Source organism: Peromyscus maniculatus, chromosome 9 (genome assembly GCF_049852395.1).
Source record: "Peromyscus maniculatus bairdii isolate BWxNUB_F1_BW_parent chromosome 9, HU_Pman_BW_mat_3.1, whole genome shotgun sequence".
Classification (NCBI taxonomy): Eukaryota; Metazoa; Chordata; class Mammalia; order Rodentia; family Cricetidae; genus Peromyscus; species Peromyscus maniculatus.
The window spans coordinates 21,773,683-21,799,593 of NC_134860.1; the positions used below are offsets into that span (position 1 = coordinate 21,773,683).

The window sequence follows — 25,911 nt, forward strand, 5'->3', positions numbered from 1 at the left end:
TATGTAAGTCTGACTTGTGTACTTACAGGAGAAACAACAGAGCCTGGGAAACAATCAAGGTTCAGATTGCATGCCTATGATGCCTTGAATTATAAACACTGAACTTTGACCTCAGTCTTTTTATTACTCTCCTCTGTGTCCCAGTACCAAAATGCTCTAACTAATCAACTTAGAAAGAGAAAAGTTCACCTGGCTCATAGTTTCAGAGGTTCCAGAGGACCGTCAGTTTGCCCCTTTGATTTGGAGCCTGTGATAAGGGGGCACACCAATGGTCCCCCAAATTCCTATGCTCAGAGAATAAAAGAGAAAGAGGGAGGAACTAGGATCTCACAATCTCCAGGCATGACCTTCCACCTTCCACCAGGCCTCACCTGTAAAACCTCCACCATCCTCAGTTGTACCGCTCTGGGCACCAAGGTTTATACATGGGCCTTTGGGGGGCATTTCAGAAGCAAATTGCCGCAAGCCTTAATGAACCAAAACAAACACCAGATTCCATTATAAGTACCTGGCTTCTTAATGCAAGTGCTTATTTAATTACTGATGAAAAATAAGGTGTTGGCAAAGCAGTATGAGAAAAGCATATGGTGGTAGAGAAATAAGCCTGGAGAAACAAGAGTAATTTGGCAGTGGTACGGAGGTGCTGTTCTCTCTGTGTGCAGACGTGTCAGCCTATGACGAGGTCAGTTATGATGGGCAGTGCCTATCCTCTATTGTCCTATCTGTTGTTGGAGTGACACTGTGACGCTGCCCACCTAGGAGACGGGAGACAGCAGGTCAGGAAAGAAGGAAGACACATTTCCCAGATCTCCACCGTGTGACAACACATCTCACATTAGTAACAGCAGCTGTGTGCTGGGAGGGTCAGCACAATAATAAGAACGTTCATCCTCATGCGATGTCTGACCTTGGCACTCTTCCTATGAAGTCGATACCTTTAATTCACAAGGGAGAAAATGGACTTGGAAAGGTAAAGGAATCAATTTTATACCACTGGGTAGTGAATGAATCAGAATTCAAACCCAGGACTGAGTCTAGAGCCCCAAATCAGCCTGCCTCGTTATATGTCTGAAAGCAAGACAGGACAATTTAGGTGACGTGTGCTGCTCTCTAGGGGAAGGAAGGGTGCTGACATGATTCACATCCAAGAGGACAAAAATGACAACAAATGGGAGAAAGCAGCTGCTAAGCCTCACCATACAGACAACTGAGAACAGCATGTCCTCAAAACTCTTCTATGTGATACTCACATGCGATATAAATGAACTTACATTTACTTGTTACATGTAAGCATTTAAATGAATAAATAAGCTCATTAAAAATTTAGCTTTGCCTTCAAGAATTAACAAGTAAACAGATAACACTATCACTGAGGTGGTGGCTCAAAACATAGCAACATCTGTATATAAGCAGCTAGATTTCTCCATTAGAGAGCTCATTCAAAAAATTATTCATGTCTATGTTATTTCCAGATATGTACAGAATATGCCAGAAAAGTAAACTTCATGGCCTGCATGTCAGAAGTAAACTGCTTCGTTTAAAAATATATTCTTTTCCCCCACCATATAGCATTTACTAGAAATGCCATTTTGGTGCGTATTAATTGTACAAAATACTGGGTGCCAGCACTGTGACCTTGTCGTGCATGCAGATAATGTACTTTGGATCATATCCTCCCCCATTATATCTTTTACCTCCCACCTTATCCCCAGCCCTACTTCCCCCTGGTAGCCCCACTTCTGAAGGCTTTCGTGCCATTTTGGAACATATTTCGAAGTTTACAAGCAGAATCACTGGGTATTTTCATACAAGAATGCAGTTCCCTACCGTCTTTGGGAGCAGTTACTTGAAAGGGTGCACTAGTCCAGCAAAGCGGCTCTGCATGAAGCTCAATCCCTACCAACTTGGAAGAACCCAGGAGTGGGCAGGACCAGGCAGAGGGCAGTTCGGACACTCCCTCTGCCCGTGTTTGCAAGCTCCAATGCTGCGGAAAGGAAATGATTAATGCTATGGAGTCTCCAGCCAACTCTGTGTCACCGGACTGGACAAAAACAAACTAGGGCTTTTCTGACCGGCCAGAACTGCTTCACTGACCTTAATAACATGGCGGCTTTGTAAGGCCCCCCTCCTCTCCCCAGCTCAGCCTGGAAACTTGGGCTGTAGATAAGATTCTTGGTAAAGAGCAAATCTATTAACAGCTCACTGCTATAACTGCACTGTTACTTTGGGAAGCACAAATACAACAGCTGTAAACAAGACCGTCAATCACCCGAGGACAGAATCGCTAGAGAAGTCAGCCCGCTCCTCTTCAAAACTTTAATTTTATTAAGAGTTTGAGCTCAAATGTTGACAGATCCCATGGTATCTGCTTATGGAAGTCTCATTGAATAATATGCTTTATGTTTCTTCAGGCTTCTGTTTTTGAAAACACATGAGAAATACTAACTCATTTAGAATTTATTCGTCTCCTCATCAATACTTTTATTGTATTTTCAGAGCAGTGTAAAAGAAATATCAAATGCCTTTTGCCACATGTAGAAACCTTACAAGCAAGACAAGAAAATCCTCAGGCAGGTAGTTTGCCATCAATCAAATTTATTGGCTGAACTCCCATGAAGAGTGCATTTAGAAGGTCAGAATTACTTCTTGTTTACTTGTTTTTTTCCAATATTGGTCATCTGGACTAGGTATATGTTTGCATGTACTCTTGCTCTCTCAAACACACCCAGAAGCAAGGACAAACATACTTAAAATACTCTGAGGTGAAGTATTTGAAATTGGAACTTGTCTTAGAAAACTAGATCACATAATTATCATAGTCACAGAGTGTCAAGTCTAATCCACTCCCTGAAGATCACATTACCAATGTCATTTTGGAAGTGGAGTCTGCCTGCACGACGTCAGTTGTACAGACTTATCGGCCAACTCTGACTCAGAGTGGACTTAGTCCCTGTGATAAAGATTCTCCTCTTGCTCTGCTTGGAGCTGTCATTGTACCTAGGGGGAGGCATGGGCAGAAACATCAGTTCTAGAAGAGAGCAAGTGAGTCAGAGCAGCCAGACCCTGTCCCAGTTCACATTTGCTCCATGTCTGGGGAAGCCATGGCTGGGAAGTAGCAATGCCTTCAAGACCTAACCCCTGCTGCTTGCTCTCTGCACCTATTTCTTTGCCCATCAACATCTGAGTCTTTACTTTCCGGGAAGGTGGGCTCTCTGACCATTCAAGGGCGAGATGGCCCATGCACAGTGTGCTTCCTTCCACTCATGAGGACTTCCAGTTTCACACACACTTCCTGCTGTGACTCTATCACAGCTGCCCCCTTTAAATAATGCCAACTGACACCTACACATTCACAATTCCTTCCATGTGTGCCAGATGTGTGGAAGGGGCAGAAGAGGAGCTGCGGGTCTAAGGCTGACTCAGATGGCAGGGTCCTCACCTTCGAAGGACTTTTGTTCACTGGGAGATGAGGGGTGGAGAGATTCCATGCAAGTCAAGAAGAAGAACTGAGGTCCACGAGGATAATGAAGAGGAGCTGGCCCCATACTAGACATGCTCAGAGGGGCTGTAATAGCTGAGAAGTGGTGAGAAAACGGTCAACTTAGAGGAAAGAATGGAAAAACACCTTCAAATATTAAACACAGATTGCTCTTAGGCGGATACTAGGGGGGATGCCCTGTGGTCTCTTAGGCAGTAACAATTCCATGGGAACTTTCCTCAAAGGATACACACTAACATCAGGCTTGAAGTTTCAGATTGCTGTATAATCTGGAAGGCTAGCATTTGGCTTTGTAGTCAAGTTCTGGAACTGAGAGACAGTGGCCAAGGTGCTGTCTGTGTTTTCTCGCTCAGAACAAGAGTATAGCGCCTGTCCCACGCTTTGAAGAGCCCTGCTCTGACTGAGAGGACCAGCTGCTCTAAAGGACTCCCACTGCAACCCAGGTAGACAGCCATACGTTTTCAACAGACTCCTGCTGGGCTCCCAATACATCTGTGGGAGTGACAAGAACAAAAACAAGGACAAGTGAGGAGCACATGGGGAACTGTGACTGCCATGGAGTCCCATGGGGCCAACGGCTAACACTGGGATTAGAAACATGCCTGGGGCTCAGTTACAAGGAAGAAGTAGCAAATGCAAGACACAGTGCAGTTGAAGCCAAGGAGTCAAGAGCCTTAAAGGAACTAGACCACACACACACACACACACACACACACACACACACACACACACACACCAGAACAACTTGATCTGGAGCTCACAGGTGATCCCTAGCACACTGTGTCAGGGATTCTTAGCCTTTGTAGCTGCTTTATAACTATAAGACTCTTCCCTATATCTTAAGTGGATAATTGGATCCTTATAGAACTGCTGTAAATAAGCTAAAGCAAAACATCCTTCATCCAGTCCAACGCAGTGTGACAGTCACATGAGCTGCAAATCAAACAAGACTAGGCACACACTAAGCTGCTAAGCCATCACAGAGCTGCAGAGGTCGAAGAAAACAAGGAAAGGCTCCCTTGGGTAGTTTTCCTCATTGCTACTGATCTGACATGAACAACCAACATGCATCTAGCTGAGTGCCTCTTCCTTTTCTTTTCTCTGTCCATATATGTGTTCTCCCCCTCAGAAGCCAATGAGCATGCTGTGGACAGCTGCTTTGACCACGCCACTTTCCTGCTTCCTGAATGCCTGAACTAAAAATGAACTCTTCCAACCCTGTGTATGGAGTTGCTACTTCATTCAGCTAACCAGGAGATGCATGTTGTTTCAGGGCTGGTCTAAAGTCCAGATTTCCTTTCGTCAACCTTTGCATTGTTAAGTAGAGTCTAGAGAGGCTCAGGGCACAGGTCAGATTATAAACAGAGTCATTGGTATTGGTCGTTGCACAGATAAGTCACAGTAAACAACATGTCGATATCACCTTTGAATTACCATCATTCCATAGAGACATCTTCTGTGTTTGCATCAGAAGACATACGCGCACTTCAGGATGGAGAAGGGGAAAGAGAGGCAGGGGGACCACGCTCATACATGCTATGTCAGCCGCGGCGACTCTGCTGCCTCACATCTACTCACCCCAACTCTTCAGGAGCTCCCCCACTCAGTTTACAAAAGGAAAGGAGGGATTGAGCAAGGCATCCCTAGTTTCCTGGCTTGAGACTAGCTAAGTAGAGGACTGAATTTGTGTCCATATTGTCTTCAGACAAATCTTAATGGTGCATATTGCTTCCTCACAGGTAATCCTACAATTTGGGAACAATTTCAGACAGAAGAGATGAGAGGGGAAAAAAACAATGAGAACAATTCTCATAGAAAGACACCTCAAGATAGAAGTCTATCTGTTGGTATAACTTTCACACTGATGCTGTATTCCAGTCCCAGGCTGACCAGCTTCTAAACAATCCCCTCCTCTCTATAATAACAGCAGACAGATTAAATACAGGCACTTCACATTGAACTAACATCTGTACTTACCAAGCAAAAAACGTTTCATCTCTCTTCCTACCCTCTACCATATATTCTGTTCCAGATGTCACACACTATGAAATAAGCAAAATAATTCAAAAAGGATTGTGTGGACTGTCTGTCATAGGAAAAAAGCTGTTTATTTTTCATGTCTTTAAATGCCTAACACACTTTCCAGAGTTGGGACACACAGTATCAAAGGCACTGAGCATCATGCCAGAGTTTTAGGAACTAACTCTGGAAGCTGAGTCCCATGTACTGGGCCCAGTATATCTGGGAGTTCTTCAGATTAGCTTTCCTGAGAATTTTGGATTAATCAAACATAAGTAATAGAGAATAATACTTTGGACCAGTGTACAATACTAAGACTCAGAAGGAAGGTCACAACTGTTTGAACCAGATCAACATGACAGTATTTTCCAGAGAGAGCATTTTAGTACTGAGATTGTTTAGAAGTAGGCATGCTGATACTGCCAGCTGTCTGTCTGTCAGGTGTATAGTCATTTTGTGGTTCTCTTCAGACAATCTGTCCTCCCCTGAGGTGGACACCACCCTGCCCTTGGTATCCACTGTCCTGGAATCCCGATTTTGAGAAGAATAAGTACACAATGCCTCTTCTTGCTCACATGGTCCACAATGTCACACATCCAGGATTTCTCTGCACTCTCCTGCTACTGGCTTTATAATGGCATTGTAGGGATGATTCTATGACAGTGTGGTACGTGAGGTGTGCATACTATACACAAAGAATAGAAGATTCCTTCAGATTTCGTGCTGTGCTAAATGCAGCAAACAATCCACAGATGTAAAGACTCAAGGCCTACCCTTTCAGAACATTATCTAGTGATTCATACTTGGCTAAGGGAAACCCATCCCAACCCGAAATGAATAACAACAAGGAGTGTTAGCAAGTCACACCAGGAGTAAGGCAGGTGAAGGCAGGCAATCACACCCTCCCGTCCCATCAGCCGCAGATAGGCATAGGATTCCCCATGCTGTGGTGAAAGCCTTGGCTGCTGTGACTCTGGCTTTACCACGATGGCGCTGCGAGTCAGGCATTAAACTATGGTTATCATCTGAACTCAGGCCAAGATGCAACCTCTTGTTTTCAGGCTTTATTTTTATCTTATGTGTATTTGCCTGCATGTGCACCAGGTGTGTCCCTGGTACCTGCAGAGGCCAGAAAGGATATTACATCCCTTGGAATTGTAGTTACAACCAGCCATGAGCCGTGGATGCTGGAAACCGAACCAGGGTGCTCTGCAAGAACAGAAAGTGCTCTTAACTGCTGGGCCATCATTCCAGCTACTCAACTTATTTTTTAAAATGGTCAATTACTGAGTGCTAATTCAGCTCCATTTGTATGTAACTTTCCAAAGAGCCCCAGGAAAGAGAATTATTATTAGCCCCATTTTCCAGGTGAATAAACAAGGCCCAGGGCAGATGAGACACTTCAACAAAGTCAAGGAACCAGTGTGTGATGGAGCAGGAACTCCCAGATGGTTTAATCCCTAAACACATTGCCTTATTTCTAATAAGTGGAAGGCTTAGAGATCCTGGCTGCACCAAGAAAACAACAGGTGGCAAAGTCAGCTTAAGATTAAGAAACCCATCAGAAAGGCACACATTTCTCTTTTTGCAGCATTAAAGAAGATATTTTTTAACTAACAGTCTTAGAGGCGCTGAGTGATACCATAAAGGGTCTAAGTCCACAGGAAGGAGGTTTTCAACTGAATGAACATAAGTTTGAGACATGATTGTGGTGATATTGTGTTCCCAATATATCGTGCACCCTAATAAATTTATCTAGGGTCAGAGAACAGAACAGCCACTAGACAGACATAGAGGCCAGAAAATGGCGGCACTCACACCTTTAATCCTAGCATTCCAGAGGCAGAGATCTGCCTGGAACTCTGTGAGTTCAAGGCCACACTGGAAACAGACAGGCATGGTAACAAGAGTCTTTAATCCCAGGAAGTGATGGCAAGAAAGCAGAAAGGTATTTAAGGCATGAGGACTAGGAACTAGAGACTGGTCAAACTTTAGGCTTTTGAGTAGTGCAATTCAGCTGAGATTCATTTGGATGAGAATTCAGAGGCTTCCAGTCTGAGGAAACAGGATCAGCTGAGGAACTGGGGAGGTGAGGTGAGGTGGCTGTGGTTTGTTCTGCTTCTCTGATCTTCCAGCATTCACTCCAATACCTGGCTCTGGGTTTGTTTTTATTAATAAGACCCTTTAAGATTCATGCTACACATGATCCTACCGTCTCACTAACTAAAAGATTTATGGAAGTTCTGTTTTTCTTACTATTGATAATTTGTTAATAAACCATAATACTTGTGAACTCTTCATTGGATTTTATTGGAAAGCTACTGTAGAAATTGTTGTCAGTGTTAGAATTATACATGGTTTCATTTCTATCTAGAACCTAGTGTGGGTGTGATGCACCAGGACAGGGACTATTGAGCTTTTAACACCTTCTTGAAGAAGAAATCCAGACCCTACTCCTTGCCTGTGCTTTGTTACAGGGACATCAGAAGATACATGATGCCATAGATACTCCAGGGCTGACTAGGATATACAGTTTTCTTTCAGTACACAGAGGCCTTACCCTTGGGAACCTTGGGGCATTTTCTAATCTATAGCATAATTGAAAAGAACCACCCAAATCCATTTCAAGGTAGTTCAATCCATGTTTGATATTTAAGAGACTTTACAAGCATATACATTCTGGGGTTGACAACAGAGGGTCTGAATGGTATTATTTCTAACTTTTTTCTTGTAGCAGAGTGGGTTCAGTTCCTGTTCATCATATTCTCTCTCCACTCTCCCAATAAACATGGAATCACAACCCAGCCACTTCCATTGGGAACTTCAGTTTTCAGAGTTCTTTCACATAAATGTGAAAAGCTGTGGGCAGGCAGAGCAGATATTGGCTTCCATATCTAATAGATAAGAAAACCGAGGCTTACAATGTTTAATAGGGAATCTGAGTTCTAATTTAAATCTTTCTACTTAGTGGTATATGGTAAAATACCACCCTCAAGAAAATCCAATTCATAACATTTTCTCACTTTTCAGGTAAAGTAATCCAATCACCATTAATTTTAACCTACCACCAAGATATCACTGAAGGGAAAGCTGGAGAGATGTGCCCAAATGGCCTTGCTCCACTGTAGTGCCTCCAGCTTCTAACAGCTGCTTTTTATAAGCCATTTAATTAAGGATATATGACATTGAATCAAAGCAAATGTCTGGCTCAGTGTCTTGGAAAGAAAGTCTTGCATCCGACTGGAGTTCTCTTATGAAGAAGTCAGTCACAGACATTTCTTCTGCATATGGTGATATGATTGAGTTCTGACGATCTCTGGTTACAACTGCATGGGCAGGTGCTGGCCCTAGAATGATCTTTACAGAGACGAGTCAGAGATCTACAACCATTTTAGTCCAATCACACTGACACTATTTCTTGCCAAACATCTCAAGATACATCAAGCATTTCATTTGCTTGTCTGGCTTTGCCTATTGTAGAGTAAGGGTATGCCAAGTCTAGGGAACTGAATAAAATGTTCACAGTCAAATTGTGTATGAGACTCTGCACTCCCAATCTTTGTCTATCACCCTGAAAAAGAAAGACTTCTGGGAAGTATGGCAGAGGGTAAGGAATTCGCAAAGACAGCAACATGGGACATAAAGGATGTGAACATAGTGGGCTACCAGGCATTCTCCCAGGTCTGTTTTTGCCATGACTTCAGAGTATGCTCCATGGAATCTCAAGGAGCCTAAAAGATTCAATGCTAAGACACAACTGGGAAAGAGCACTCTGGACTCTCCCCCACCACCACTGTGAATTCAAACAGCTTCGCAAAAATCCATCAGTTTTATACACTCGGTACAGGATAATGTTTACTTTAAAGAAATGGTTCTATGCCTTAAAATGTTGGAGAATACCAACATATAGCAGATCTAAACTAATTTTCAACAAACCTCTTTGGTTCTCACAGATTAAAGGACTCTCTCTGGCTGCTCTTTGCCCATGATTTGAAGCATCAGCATACTTGCAAACACACTCTGTGAGAACCCAGTCCTATACCTAATCTTAATCCTTGTTAAAGGCACAAGAATCCACTGTGACTGCAAGGGTGAATTTCCAGTCACATGACCTCCCAAACAGCCAGATTCTCCAGGTCCTCAGCTGACACCTTGGAGGTCAGCCATGAGTCCTGGCAGCTGGAACAAATATATAAAGGTGACCATTTTCCCTACATCTGCTGAGTGACACTCTGATAGGCCACACAGACCTTTGAAAAGCTGTCTATGAAGGCAGATTGGACAGTAGAGAATCAAATAATAGTAATCAAAATAAACAGGCCTTCAGACTTATAAACACATAGTCACCCCATAATGTGCTTCAGATAGAAAACTGAAGAAACAAATACATTTCTCAAGTAGCTAAAGTAATTCAATTATTTCAAGTAGAAAAGAAAGACAGGGAACAAGCTGAATCAAATGATGTATATTTAATTGTTCTGTAGTGACTTTGGGGCTTCTCAGGACAAATATTAAATATGAAATATTTCCAGAGCCAACACTTATATGTATGGCTAAAGAGAAATCTATACTCAAGTATTTATATGAAAACAAATATTCTTTCTGAGTATACAAATGAAAATAGAAAGCACTATAGATATATTATTAGTTTCTACGCTGCTTTAAAGTATTTAAGCATGTATTCGGATATGTGTCTTGTGTGTTTATAATGTTTTTGTCTTGTTTCCTTTTGTTGCAGTGCTGGGGTCAAACCCGGGACTGTGCATGCTAGGTGTGTGCTGTACCATTGAGGCTTGTCTCCAGTCCTCTAAAGACTCCTAATCTGCTGCGTGACTTCCTGTTAGAATAAAAAGACTTGAAGACTAGATTGGTAATTTTTATAGCAATTATGTGTTAAAATTCAATAATGAAACCATCACTTTGTTGTTAAAAAATATCGAATAAAACAAGCAGTTACATAATTACAAAATTTCAAACTCAATAAAATTAGAATACTAATATTTACTAGGATTAAAATTTTTAAGTATTATGTATTTCTCTAAATTTTATAGTATGAAAGCAACTGGACCGAATGGAGAAGGGAGGGTTTCATTGATTTGTGTGGCTTTCCTTTAAAGTTGTCTAATGGAAGGAGACAGTCATCCCTCCGGAATGGAGCACACAGAGCAGCATCTTAGTGAAGTCTGGAGCAGGGGCAGAGCTAGAAATGCTTCTATATCTCCAACACATTCATGACCATCCTTTCTCCAAAGGCACATTGTAACCTTGCCAGGCACACAAATGCTAATTGTGCTTAAAATAGTTAGTCCATTGTTCTCAATAGGTTATAAACCTTGATGATAAAGCTGTTAATAATACTGGAGACACAACACTCAAATACACTAATCCTTTCAACACAGCTCTCTTTCTATATTACTTCATAAAGATTCAAGTTTTATGATTGAAGTTTTCTTTAAAAAGAAAGAAATGTGCCAGGAGGTGGTGACACACGCCTTTAATCCCAGGACTCGGGAGGCAGAGCCAGGCAGATCTCTGTGAGTTCGAGGTCCGCCTGGGCTACAGAGTGAGTTTCAGGAAAGGTGCAAAGCTACACAGAGAAACCCTGTCTAAAAAAAAAAGAAAGAAAAAAGAAAAAAAATGTAAACATCCTTTAAAAGAACAATAGTCAACAGCCATACTTAAGAAGCATGCACTTTCTTTCAAATAACAATTTTGGTTGGGTTGCTCTGTCATACACTTTCTGATTATAATAGTTGTCTATTCAGAAAGAAAGAGGAAATGCTATCAGGAGGTATAATTAAATGTCACTAAAGCTAAATTTTCCTATCCTCCATTAATATACCGATGAAAAGTAGCAAGTCTGGAAACTTTTGTGTGTATCACCACAACTCTCAAAGGTTACTTGCGTTCTGTTTTATATGCACAGGTGTTGAGATCGGTTGAAACTTGAACAGATCCACTAGGAGTAAGCCCACCTCCCTTTCCATTTCTGTGAAGTTCTTGTACTAGATGTTCGTATCTCCCAGAGAGAAAATAGGGAGAAAACAGACAACAAAAGAGACTGATAATGAAAGGGTTACTCGTTTTCCCCCAGAGTGTCTCTCCCAGCTACGTGCCCTTAAGTCATTTAAAGAGGCTGTTGGTGGGAGTGCACCTTTTTTTTTTTTATTGTTTGGGAAACCTCTCTGCTGAGTTCCATAGTAGCTATACAATTTTATATTCCTCCTAGCAGTGGGATGAGGCTTCCCCTTTTCTCACATCTCCTAAGCATCTGTTATAATTTGTTTTCATGGGGTTAATTATTCTGACTGGGTGAGATGAAGCTGTATGACCCAGCTCTCCCATTCCTGGGCACATACCTGAAGGAATCTAAGTCAATATACAATGTGACTCAGCTATCCCACTCTTGGACATATACCTGAAGGACTTGAAGTCAATATACAACCATGTGACCAAGTTCTCCCACTCCAATGTAGGCTTAGGGTCCTACAGGAGTCATCATGTCATAGTTACCTACACATTCATGTTTATTGCTGCACTAGTCATAATAACTGAGAAATGAAACCAAAATGTAGATGCCCATCAATAGATGAATGTGCAAAGAAAATATAGTTCAAATGGAATTAGTTACAGGAAAACTGAAATCATTACATTTGCAAGATCATAGATGAACTGGAAATTACTATGACACTTGGAATAAGAGATAAATATCGCCTTTCCCCTTATATATAGAACCTGACTTTAAAATACGTGTATGTGTCTAAATATATATATTTATACATGTATGTACATATGGGTGGGAGGTCATGAAATGAGAAAGGAGACTGTGAGGCAGGGAAAAGATCCTAAGTGAGATATGGAGAGTGAGAATATATGAGACACGAAAGTGGAAATGGGCCTACTGGGGGGTGTGGGGGAGGGAGAGGAGCACAGGAGAAGAATCTGCAAGAACAAGGCCTATATGAAAATGCTATTACTATGTCTATTAATTTTTAAATATTAACTTTAAGAGAGCTCTAAGCCTATCTTCAGCATTTCGGCAAGCTTCCTATAGATATAAAGGGGCTTATAAGATGAAACTAAGGTTAGTCAGTAGTCAGATTTATTTATACTTCTGTCAGTGTGTGGGGGTGGGGTGGGGTGGGGAATATAGGTACCTTTGCACATGAAGAGGCCATAGGATGACATTGTGGGTCCTGCTTTATCACTCTATTTCCTTAAGAAAGAGTCTCTCTCATAGAACTTGGAGCTAGGCTGGTGGCCAGCAAACACAAATGATCTTCCTGCTTCTGACTCCCACAGAGCTGGAGTGATAGCCATGTGTGACCATGCTCAGTTGTCACCTGCATTCTGGGGATCCCAACTGGGACCTCACGCTTGTATAGCAAATACTCTTACCCACTGGTCCATCTCTCCAACCCTCCCCAACAACAAGTTCTAATCGCATCTGTAGTGGAGAGGGGAACAGAGCCTGCTGCAAACCTGCCCAGAAATGTCTGAAGGCACAGCTGCACAGTGGAGGCCACTGGGAAGACAAACGCAACATCATTTTTGGCTTTCTGCTTTAGGACACTTTCAAATCATACATCTGGGAAGTGGGTCCTGAAGAGAGAAAATCTGGATGAAGGAAACAGCTCAGGGTTTCCCGTGGCAGACATGACAGGTGCCTGTGAGTTAGGGTAGGAGAGCGAGCCCCCACGGCAAGCATGTGGGTTCCCTCGCCCATCTCCAAAAGTAAGCAAAGCGCATGTCCCGCCACTGGTTCAGCTCTGTGGACAGGCATGTCTGTGCACTAACTACTGTGTAATGAGAGATGCTGGTGTGCCAATCCACTGGACAGGGGACCTTGCCCAGTGCTCTCTGGGTTCAAGTTGGACATCAGAAAGCAATGCCTTTGCTGGGGCAGGGTGACTCTGGTCCTAAGAAAGCCTGAGACCAAACTTCAATTAGTTCCAGCTGACTTGTCGGAAAACAAAATGCCTAGAGCAGCAAATCTCATCCTTCTTTAAGGAGATGGCATCCAACGTCTGAAAACGGTCATGTCCACAACACTCATCGTAACACTGGCACTCATGGCACACGGGCTCAGCCTGACCTCTGAAGAGGGACGTCATGGCTTCTTCCTCTTCACGTCTCTCTCCTAACTCTATGAAGTCAAATTCATAAGGAGTACATGTTTGTAGTCCCAGCATTCCAGAAACTGAAGCAGGAAAAATATGAGTTTGAGGTCAGCCTGGGCTTGCCAAAAACACTAGCAGCAGACGCTAAGATGCAGCTCAGTTGCCTCGTATGCACAAAGCCATCCCCAGCACTGCGGAAACCAGTCTGTATTCCAATACTTAAAATGTTGCAGCAGGAGGATCAGAAATTCAATGTCCTCCCCAGCTACATAGTGAGGCCAAACTGGGCTCTGTGAGATCATGTGACCAAACAAATAAACAAACAAGAACACAAGCCTATAGCCAGAGAATCCTTCCTTCTTAGATAGAACCCGAAAAGTGGTTCATTCAGGGTCCTCCGTTCTCACTGATGGCTCAGGGACTGGGGAAAACAACATTCTACTTCTTGGAGGGTCAGATGGACACATGACCCAGTCCGGATCAATGGGTGCCATCTTCTTGGGCACTGGTTCAGCGTGTGTCATTACTGGGCTAGTACAATATGGGAGTGGTTTATTAGTAGTGCCATGTAGACTACCTAAGAAATTTGGATGGGGAAGGAGATGTGGCCATAGTGACATGCTGACATCCTCAGATTTATTTATTTATTAAGTCTTGTCAAAAGGACTTCGGGAGCCAGGTATGGTAAGATTCAGAATTCTAGGTAACCTAGTAACAGTCCTGATGGAACCTTGGATGCTCAGAATATGGTATGTATCATACTCTGGGTGGACCTATTCCTAGGGAACCCACTCCTGATAGCTGAATAGATACAGGCAGTCTTAGTTCCTACTATAAAGCTGTATTATCATGGGCCCATCTCCCCCTGTCCCCACACACGGGAAAAGAAACCTTCCAGGTTTTCCTAGCTGAAAATCCATGAGGCCTAGAAATTAGAGACTTTGAAACCAGCTAGATAACAAGTTAATGCTAATTTATGAGTGACTTGTGTTAGCCAAGAAAGAAAGGACTTGAGATTAGCGATTTGGGGGCCTCTTGACAAAGCTTGGAAAAAGCTCATGTGGCCTCCTAATGCCCTAATTTGCTGATTCTTTGGGCATTTTTTTCTCCTCTTGTTTGCAAAGTTGAATTATACCCACTCCCTCTTCAAGTAAACCACTCCCTCTTCAAGTAACGTGGGGTCCAAAGAGCCTCATTGTAAATAAGACAAACTGGATGAGGAAATTATTATGCCTCTTAAAGGTTTGGAACAAATCACACTTTTTCAATTTTTAATCAGCAAACTTACTAACAATGTCTTAAAACTGATATTGTGAACACAAAGGAGAAAATACCGTGTAACTACTGGGATAATCGTAATAAAATTATGTCTCCTAGACGATCTGCTCTCTCTGTTACAGTCACCAAGAATGCCATAATGAATGAATTAGGTCCCAAGATAGCTCTGAATTGTTCTGAGACTGTATGGTTTAGTGAGACATTCCTATTGTGGTAAAGAGAGCCCGCTACATAGCACCTAAGCTTGTGCATGTGGAGAGCATGACTCTTGGAAGTAGGAACCAGAAGTACCTGTGAAAGCAAGACCGAGGAAGCTGTAACCACCTTGGATATCTATTTTCTGACCTGACGACCTTGCAGGTTAGTAGGATATGGGCTCCTGAGCCATTTGTCTGCAGAAAAGGAGCAATTGACAAAGGCTCCCTGGAGACCCGAGAGAGGCGTGGGCAACACATAGGAAATATGAGAACTAATGATTGTGAGATCAGAAATTCATTCATGTGTGATTTATTTATTTATTTTTATTTATTTAAAGAATTGACTTTACTCATAAGTAATTTACTATATAAATTTTATTCTCAATTGTCTTTTTTATAAATGATTATGTTAAGATAAAATTTAGGATGAAAAGTACAAGCATAAAGAAGATTAAACACCTTGCCAGTTCCATAATACAAATATAACTATGTCTTTACAATTATGTACAAAAGCCAAGAGAAACACCTGACTCAGAGTCCTTGAAATGGAGAGGATTAAGGGCTGTCATGCAAAGGACTTGGGTGTTTATTGTTTGCATTGTCTAGACCATTTCCCCCTTCCAGGAACAGAAGGTACTAGAAAGGCAATCCTTACTCAGCACAAGGATTCTGGGATGGACCTGACAGTCTGGAAGTGTGGTTCAGCAAGCAAGCTTTTAATCTCCCTGCTGTCCCACAGAGCAGGGCCGAGCAACTGAACGTTTATAGTGAGATGTGAACTCTTGAGCTCCACCCTACAGCTCTACAAAGGGCAGGCTAGCCTGGCAGCTAGCTCACTGGCTCTGGAATCTCAGTAGTTCACAGCAAACCTATTGTTAGTCTTCCTAACGCGTGCTATTTCCTGGTCTCCTTTGCCTCCTTTTAAAATCACTATTATCACCATTACCCTGCTTCTTTGGTGGAGAAAGCTGACTCCAGCCTTTACTCTCTGCTCTACAAGCCTCTTCCCGCTTAATGCGTCAGAACCCATCAGAGTTCCTATCTACTCTTTCTATTTCATATCCTGGCTTTGCTCTTTGCCTGTGGCCTTCGTTGACCCCGAAGAATGTCCCTTGGATATTCTAAAGAGTATCATCATCATTTCCTTAAGATGGAAAGGGAAGGATTAAAAATGCTTCTGGGAAAATGGGTTTAAAGCTAATTGTCTTGGGCACAGCAGATGTATGGGGCCCCTGCTGCTTTCCCCCACCCCCACTATTCCTTCACACCACTCTCATATTCATAAATATAAAGTATAAATTTCCTGGTAATATTTAACAGTCATATCCAGACTTCACATTACATTCAGAACCATTTCAAATAATTTTATAGTATTTATGTATATGTGTGTTTTTTGCTTGAGTCTGTGTCTATGTACCATGTAAATGCCTGGTGCTCAAGGAGGCCAGAAGAGGGTGTTGGATTCTCTGCAACTGGAGTTATGGGTGGTTGTGAACCACTATGTGGGTACCTGGAATTGAACCTTGGTCTTTCCAAAGATCAGCCAGTGCTCTCAACTGCTGAGCCATATCTCCAGGCCCCAGAACCATTTCTTCATTCCCCAGTCAGGCCTAGATAGTTTGACTTTCACCCTTCTCTAAGTCTACCCTCTTGAATAATCCCAGCTCACCAAGTCTGCCCTCTTCTTTTTGGCATAGTTCACTGTTTCCCTGTAAGTCTGTGTGGTGATTTGAATGAGAAATGCCACCTACACCACCATAGGCTCTTATATTTGAATACTTGGTCCCCAGTTGATAGCATATATGTACATATGCTTTTGCTTATCACTGAATCCTCAGAGAAACATCTGGCTAATAAATCAACCATTCATCAATCAACCAAACACTTTACATCTCTCTTAATCTATTTGCATGCTCTTGTTTATCCATCCATGATTTATCCATCTATCTAGCTATCTATCCATCCTGGGGACTGGAGCTTTGGAAATGAGCTGTTCTATAAGTATTTATTATTTATCTGTATATTTTCTAGGTACACTGAATAATTAAAAAGAATTCACCATAAAAGCTATTACTGTTTTGTTGAAATTTTATATATGTTAGAAACTTTCTTTAGTTTATAAAGGGAATAATAATGCCACAATCTCCTGTCCCTGGGACATATCCCTAGCACTGACATCTATATGTCAACACAATTCCCTTTCTTGCCAGTTTGATTCAGCTATAGTTCAAGTACGAAGTAAGTGGCTTTAAGTATTTGTATACTCGTGAAAAACACATTATTTTTCTCATAAAAGGTGTTAGAAGGTCTCCCCACCCCCCAGAAACTGTAGTCATACTGTCACTGTCTTTTTACAGAAGGAACAATGTGTGGGAAACAGTCTCTTGATTTTGATTAATGAACAAAGGAATCTCTTTAACCTAATTCACCTCAGATAACCTCCCCTTGATAAAACTACCAGCTCCAGCAGCGATCTAAGAAGGAAAATTCTCAACAATTAAGGAAGAATTCTTGAAATGAATAACTTAAGATCTTTTGTGATCTCTAATTCTACTTTCTCTCCTGGTGTGTCCTTAGAAACCTTTTTAGTCTAAGAATTATCTCCCTGGAGATGAGGGCCACTGAGTCAGCTCTGACCATCAACACACATGGCCACTGAATCAGCTCTGACCATCATCACTAGTACTCTTTTACTCGCTGAATCTGGTTGAAAACATGACTAAAACTTCTGCTTTAGTTTTTAATTAGGAGTGAGTCTAGATTTAACACAGAAAATGTCATATAGGAAGGAGGCGCTCTCTATATAGAAGGAAAACAGGGCCTTTCTTTATTGGCTCCCTTTGCCTTCTCTTAGTTATTATATAGAGGAAGATGCCATCTGGTTATTATCAAGTTCTGCAATCTTCTGTATGGCTACTCTCACAATTACAAGAACTTTTGAAGTTGGGGACAAGCCAAGAAACACATTGAAGTGTCATTCATGCATACAGCAAAGACATATCATTCAGGCAAAACCCAAAGAACAGTAGGGTAGGGTCAATTCAGTAGGGATTGGTTTCTGTGAAAACTGGTGTCCTCCTTGAGAAAACAGAAATGCACAAAATAATTCAGCCACAGAACAATTCACTTGTAGTATAGAGTATGCCATTTGAGATTGCAAAAGCCCAGAGATTAGTCACTTGACTAGAAACAGTTCCTCTTATACAAGTGACCTCTGGAAAGAAGCCAAGAGGACTTCCGTGAATGCTAGCACACTCCAATGAATACATTTTAGAGCTTATTGATATGGAAGCATTGCATTCAGACTCATATGCCCTGACCATCAGAGAAGGGTGAGCTCTAGGTAGAGGGTTGGATAGAAGAGGTCAGAGGAGAGAGCCTTCCAGGGGTAGGAGCATGTTCTAACTTATATCTGGCTGTTGACTCCATAGGTACATATATATGTAAGAACGCATTGAATCACATGGTTGGGATATGTAAGCTGCAACAATGTAATATTTTGGCTAACACAAAAGTTAAGTAGTCTGCAAGTGTTTTCTACAGGATTAGAGGACTCTGTGCTGGAGAGGAAACCATTTAATAAGAAAAAGAACATAACCTGGTTGTCATTTGCAAGGTCTAATACAAATTTTATGGTCTAGCAAGAATTATATTACAAATGATGTTTTGCAGATGTCCTAAAGATGGGCCTCATTAATAACGACAGGAGAACAAGCGTGTAATTGGAAATGTTCAATTTTTATTAATCTTCAGGAAAAGACAACAGGCCACCAGCCTGCTACGTGGGAAAATAAAAGCACTCTAAAAATTTCTATAAGAAATTTCTTTCCAACCTGGGCTTTGAGCTTCCTTACTTCTGTCTGGAGGAGCCTCCAGATCATTAACACATTCCGGGGGGAAAATTAAACACACTGCAATGCACACGCGTGCACATATTTGTGTGTGCTGGAGGAGTAAAGGGGGTCTGAGTAGCCTGTCTCTCGACATTAAGGAATTGCTTTTTTTGCTGTTCATGCAGCACTTTAAGCCCTTGAGATTTGGGACTACTTTTTTGCAAACATGGATCCTGCAATTATCTTGTCATTGGGATAAAGGTAATAATCCACACCTACTCCAAACAAGACAGAACTAAGTAGCTCGGATAATGGTTTAACAGGCAAGCGTGTGAACCAGGTAGCCAAGATGTAATGGGGACAACTAGAGCCATCTACGCTCACTGCCATCCCCAGGAGGCAGTGCCTGTGTCCTAATGGAAGTGGCCCAATGAAGCTTCTGTAAAATTTCCACACAACTTGCCCTGAGTTGATCTCATCCTTCTCCCAATCCTTAGTATCTGTGTCTACCCTAAGCTGAAAGTTCACACAATTGTTTCAGGAGCAGCTCTTTCATATGAATGGTATGGCACATACAATATACCTTCTAGGAACCACCTTATGGGCCAGATGGTTGAGCAGCTTAAGGCACTTGATGCTGAGCATGAGGACCTGCACTGGATCCTCCGGATTTACTTGGTAGGAGGAGAGAACCAATGTGTGCAAATTGTCTGCTCACCTCCACATGTGCTACACACACACACACACATACACACACACACACACATGCACACACACAAGCACCCTCACAAAAAAATAATAAATCTTAAAAAAATTAAAATGCACCCCCCCAGTCTCACCCATCTGCAGTTGAATATGCACTTTCAGACTTCTTACCCTAGATGGCTTTTCTGCATAACTTCATGTGAATTTCCACATAAAGGCTCCTATGTGTCCTGACACAGAGCCTCTCTGGAGGACCAAGACTTTGTTTCCACAGTCAGAAACATATTCTCTCCACATTGTCTTTATCCCATGCTCTCAATACTGAAGCTCAAAACTCCGGCCAACACCATCACCAATCCATGTTTTCACTTCCCCCTGGAGGCATCTTCCTGCCTTTTCTTCTTCCGTTCCCTGTCCTTGTCGCACTGATAAAGTGTCCGGACAATGGTAGGCATCCCCGTCTTTCCCTCCTTGACTGTGACCTCTTCTCTTCTCTGTCCACCCGTCATGGTCAGAGTTACATTTAAGAATACAGAGCTGACCAGTGCTTTACTCCAGACTTTCTGGAGCTTCCCATTTCATGAAGAATAACACCTCAACTCCCCTGCTCAGTGCTGAAGGTCAGCCACAAAAGGACTGCAGTCTATCTTTCCAAATGTGATCCTCACAGCATGTTCTTGCCCTGTACCTCAGACTTTTGTTATCAGCCAGTGTTTCCTCCAAACTGACAATACTGAGTTCCTTTTTCCAAGACAAAACTCCCTCCAGTGTAGACATCACCCTGTCCTGTATACATTTCAAGATCAATTTCAAATGAGAGACATCTTGACTTAATGGTAAGAACCAGGGTTCAGCTTCAGATCACCTCAGGTTCAAAGGCAAGGACCACAGCTATCTTGTTATCGGGCCTGAGGACCTTAGCTTCCTCACATCTATACTTACAGGACAATAGTGTCTAGACAGCAGGCAGGTTATGAAGAGGACCAAACTGGACACAGTGTCCTCGAAAGTGACCCAATCCTAGATCATGGACCACACCAGTACAGTTCAGAGACTAGTCCAAAGGCTTAGGAATCCCTCAGGAGTTTAGTGGCTTCATTCTAGTAACTTTAGTAGGTGACACACAGGTCAGTAAGAAACAGGAATGGTGACAAGCCCTGGGACAGGAAGAGAATGGAGAAAATAACTACTGTGTGGTTACATGCCTCTCTTAAAGCCATGATGTCAGATCAGCCACACATGATTGTGACAAAAACAAAGATTGTTTCCCAGTCTTGGGGGTGCAGCTGGTCCTGAAATAAGCTGAGGAACACCTCAGGAATGCCCCTTCCCAAGACAACCATATCCAGACAATTGTTCATTCAAGTATGCAAAAGATGCTCATCCAAATTGGAGGCATTCTCAAGACAAGTGAGTGTTGGAACCCTTGGAGGCTGGCAGAGACTTCAGTAAGACTTTAACACAGCTTCTCCCACTACCTAACTCCACTTCCTCCCCCTTCCTATGGGCAACACTGACTTCAGGACCACTCCCCTGTAAACCCACATATGGCTAACCTCTATCTCCAACTGCTCTGAGGATAGAGACTGTAGCAACCTACAGTAATGAAGATGGGATGGAGTTTAACAACAGCACACATCAGAACCCAGTGGTGACCCATGGAACAAGAAACAGTTTTATGTGGCCCAGGGGACACAGGGTAAAAACTATGAAATAGTTACCAACATTCAAAAACACTTTTGAAAAAAACTGGGGCTCTGGCAATAATTGGACAATGTTTGCACATGGCACCCACATCTGGAATTGGGGAACCCATTTCCATCTATGGGGCCCTCAAACTGTCCTCCACCCTGCTCTTTACCTGCCCAGTTCAGAGAACAGGCAAGCTGATGAGCTCTGACTAATTCCAGATTTTAGTTTTAAATTTTAAGTCTGCTACCACTTTGACCAAGCCTGCGACTACCTTTGGAAACCAAATACCTCGCACCCCACTCTCCTAGGAATGTCACCTCTGTGGGTTGTGTCTGGTAGCTCTCATCACCTACCAAAATGCCCTGGATTGGTCAGTCCGCAGTTGTTCAGATATAACTTGCTAAGAGAACAAAATGGAAACACAAGAATCTTTCACCACTTTGTATCAGTTCTAGAATAGTCTAAAGGAAACCATGACATTACAGATGTGGGAAGATATTTTCTCAACATACCCAAAGAACCCAGGCTCTTCTCCCAGAAGGCCTTGCCGTCAGAGTGTTTTTAGGGCTAAACCATCAACATGGGCTCTGGTGATGGCTTAGAACCCAGGGGCAGTATGTAGTCCCTGCCATAGAACTCACTCACTGACGTCCTGGCTCTGAGGGAAAATCAACAATGTGATCAAGTCTTGGCTATGCTTCCCACGTGCAGGTAAATGGCGCAGGTAATTGCTATGGTCAAGCAATCAGTCAAAATGCAGTGTTGAGACTATAAAAATGCAAGTGCCCCCACCGAGGCAAAATTATAAAGTATTGTTAGATAGCATGTCACGTGACTGCCGACACTTCACCTTTCATTATTATAGCAATGCTTTCAGAAAGAGATGTAGTTAAAGTTGTCAGGATTTCATTTTAACCCCTCTTTGAGGCTCTTAAAAACTCACTCATGCTGAAACTTGCCTTTCAGATTCTCAGCCAGATATGTGCTTTGTTTTCAGCCGTTGTTCTCTAATGGAATGCAAAGCGAAAGACTTTCCCAAGAAGTTTTCTATACACCTGCTTCTTATCTTGATTCTCTTTGCCTCCTTGTCCCAAACTCCACCTGAAGCTTGGCAATCCCAACCCAAGCAATGCAAAAGATACACTCCACTGAGAGGATTAAAGGCTTGGGGCAGGATTTATAAAAATAGCTGCAGCAAATAAGCAATACTCAACAAGTAGGAATCCGCTCCATGGCGTGCACTACAGGCAATGGCACCCTCAGCCGCTGTCTGTGGCCAGGAGTGATGATATACTTGAATCAACAGGGATTTGAGAATGCTTCCTACAGTAAAAAATAACCAGAGATGCTGTAAAGCCTCCTCAGAGGTGTGACCAGCAGGTAGGTGACAATCTCACCACTGATGATCTGGCGGGAAGAAGGAAGCAAAGATACTGTCCCAAGGCTGCACTCTTAGGGAAAATTCACTGATGTCTTTTAGGCTGTGTGACCTTGGGAGATGAAGCCCAGATGCCATCCCTAAAGGCATCACCTGCTGGTGACAGCATGTTAGGGAAGAGGGACAAAGTAACAATGCATTGGTGAACTCCATGTCTAACAGAATGCTTGGCAGGTCATTGTCATCAGTACCAGGAAGCTACCGAAAGGCAGGAGCCCCCTCAGCCCCCCTATCCAGCTGGAACGCACTTGAGCCAGCCTCCCCTACCTGCCATGCACGGCTTCAAACACTCCCAGATTTCCTTGGCTCCTCCCAGCACGGCAGCTGTCCAGCCAGACTTATATGCTGATTGATATATGAGATATCATTGTATAGAATATCCACTTTTGGAGACAGCCTGCAGGACGTGTTAGGTCTTGAATGTGCCAGCCTCATTACAGAAGTCCCAGAACCTGGGAAAATGCTACAATTAGCTTTTTATTATTCTAAGAGTTTCTATAATGCCTTCACTCTGAAAATTGCTGAACATCCAGTCCCACTCTGCATGCCTCACAAGGAACTGGATGGGTCATCACCTGTAGCTTTGTTTTATGGTTCTGAATCCTCAGGCCCAGGGCTCAGAGAACCAAGGGTTATGCAGCTAGCTCAGGCTACAGTCTAACACAGCGGTTCTGTTTTTAGTCTCTCGGCTTGATGCCCAGCTGTCTTCCTAGTCCTTTCTCTGAATATATATACATGTATAGTATTTTTAAACTCTTGGAATTAAGAAAATTATAGTAAGAATATTGCCCCCAATTCTTCATTTTTAGCATGAAGAACGCACAGCCTGGGAGTCTGCCGAGTATTGCTGGGATGATTTTGGCAGATCTGAGGCAGCCCTGCAGATAATTTTTATCTGCTGCTAGCAAAGCAAAGATGAGGTTTTCAGGAGGTCATTGTGCTTGGCCTGAAGCACTTGCTGTGGCATAGAGTGGAGGTGCATCTCGGACATAGGTCAGGTGCATTATCCAGCTGTGCAGGGGAGCAAGCTTCTGGTCTAGGCAAGGCTTTTTATAGGACTTGGGGTAGCCCATGGGGAACATCACAGCCCCAAAGGGAGGTCTAGGCAGCTCTACTTAGCATGGAACCCTTGGCACTAGCTTAGGACATGAATGGTCGAGTATTAGAAAGGCATAAATGAATAACTATGGTTCCCTTTGGAGAAAGTCATGTGGACAAATGTCCCCTTCTGCTTGGAGTCAGGCTATTTCACCTACTGCACTTCAACAGCACCATCATTTCATATCTGTGGCAATAGTTATTATTCTACATCATCACTTCATAATCATCCTAATTCTTGTTATTAAATCTGGAGACAATGATTCCCTGCTAAACTTTATTTTTAAGCTGGTATCCTCACAGTTTCATGGCTCCATGTATACATGCGATGATCATATAAGATATTTCTGCCTTTCTCTTCCTCTTTATTCCCTTTGCTATCCATTTTTATTGATTTTCAATCTATCATTTCAGCCCAGATCCGAGCTAGATTGGGACTTGCTATATCACTAAGGCTGGTCTCAAGTGTTCAATCCTCCTGTATCAGCTTCCTAAGTGCCAGAATTGGAAGCATGTGCCACTGCACTCACTTGAAATATTGCATTTTAAAGCCATTCAAAGTATTGTTACTAATATTTCAGGCAATACCAAGAAAGACAGCCACCTCCCCTTGTAACATATCTGTGATTGAAGTTTTCCACTCTAACTCCAAAACTAATTTGTTTCTGATATTGTGTTTATTCCTCTTTGCGCTTATTGGATAAACTGGTCCATTTCCCATTTTCAAAACCCAATCCCTTTCTCTCCTGTTCTCTCATTTTTCCTAAACACATTTGTATCATCATCACCATCATCATCAACATGGCAAAATAAGCAATCATATTTATATCATCATCATTATCTAATTATCACCTCATCATCATAGAACATCACCATTGTCATCATCATCATATCATCATCCATATGGCCCAAAGCACCTCCTGTGTCCCAGACATTCAGTGTCTTTAGTGTTCTGCTGGTTCTGTCTTGCTCTTCACAGAAGTAAGGGGACTAAGACCACCCGTGACTTTGAGATGTGGAAGCTGGATCACAGAGGTCAGTAATCCATACAGAGAGGTCAGCTCTGTGGAATTGGCACACCTACACAGACTACACAGTACCATTCTGGCATCTGAGCTCTGTGCCCTCACGCAGGGCCCCTGATGAGTGTGTCACCTCTGCCAAAGCATGCCCATGTGTATCTTCCCATTCGACCCTCATCAATACACAGGAGGTTTTACTTAAACCAGAAACCTCCATTTTATTACTTCCAAGTCTGGGGAACATATTTAACATTTTACTATTATTGAATATTTTGTCCCAGACCAAAGATAAATCTATATTATTTGAGAATTAATTGTAGAATTTAATCTAAAGTAATACTATGGGTTTTACCTTAAAAAACTGAAATTCAGCTGTCAATCACCCTCAAATGATTGTCTATGGTTTCTTTTTTCTCCCTTTATAACGTAGATGCACATTTTCTAGAAAGTATTCTAGACTCAGCAGAAACTGCAGAGTATATTTGAATGCGTCTTAAGTCATAACTGACTGCATTTCAAAATCAAATATGGTAGTCTTTACATTATTTGAAGTTTTATGAATAACAGATATAAGTTATAGGAATTTACAGCTTTAAATTAATTACCAAATTCCAGGAAGGATTTTCACAGATTTGAAAAATACTTTGCTTGGAATTCCTATAAACTTCCATTCTACTTCCATTTTTGCTCCCTTGGTATAGAGAATAAGTAATTTATTATCTGTGCTTTATTTACAGAGGATTCTTTTAAAGGATGGACACACATATACACATTCCCACGTACACATAAATACACACAGATACACACATACACACATGTTTATAGAAGATAATGTAGCCTAACAGAAATAAGTACTAAATGACTTATGGGATTTCTTTTTCATTCTTGTACCTTCAGATTTATTATTCCTAATTTTACCACATGAAGGTGAAGCAAATAGCTGAGTTGCTAACTTCATAGAGACACATGTAAATCAGATGCCACCCCTGGAATCTGCACATGATCCTTGG

At 42.2% G+C, this 25,911-nt stretch overlaps 1 protein-coding gene across 9 annotated transcripts in view; it reads right to left on the reverse strand.

Annotated features, from left to right (window-relative positions):
* The window catches only part of Thrb (thyroid hormone receptor beta), a 372,411-nt gene that overhangs the window by 251,768 nt on the left and 94,732 nt on the right, over positions 1–25,911 (reverse strand). Inside the window, exon 1 of one of the 9 annotated variants that reach the window (XM_006975108.4) lies at positions 1,828–10,443. The exons of the other annotated variants lie outside the window; for them this stretch is intronic. The gene's annotated coding sequence lies outside the window, so the exon portion shown is untranslated. Of the gene's footprint in view, positions 1–1,827; positions 10,444–25,911 lie in introns of those variants that run through there. 9 annotated transcript variants of the gene reach the window in all.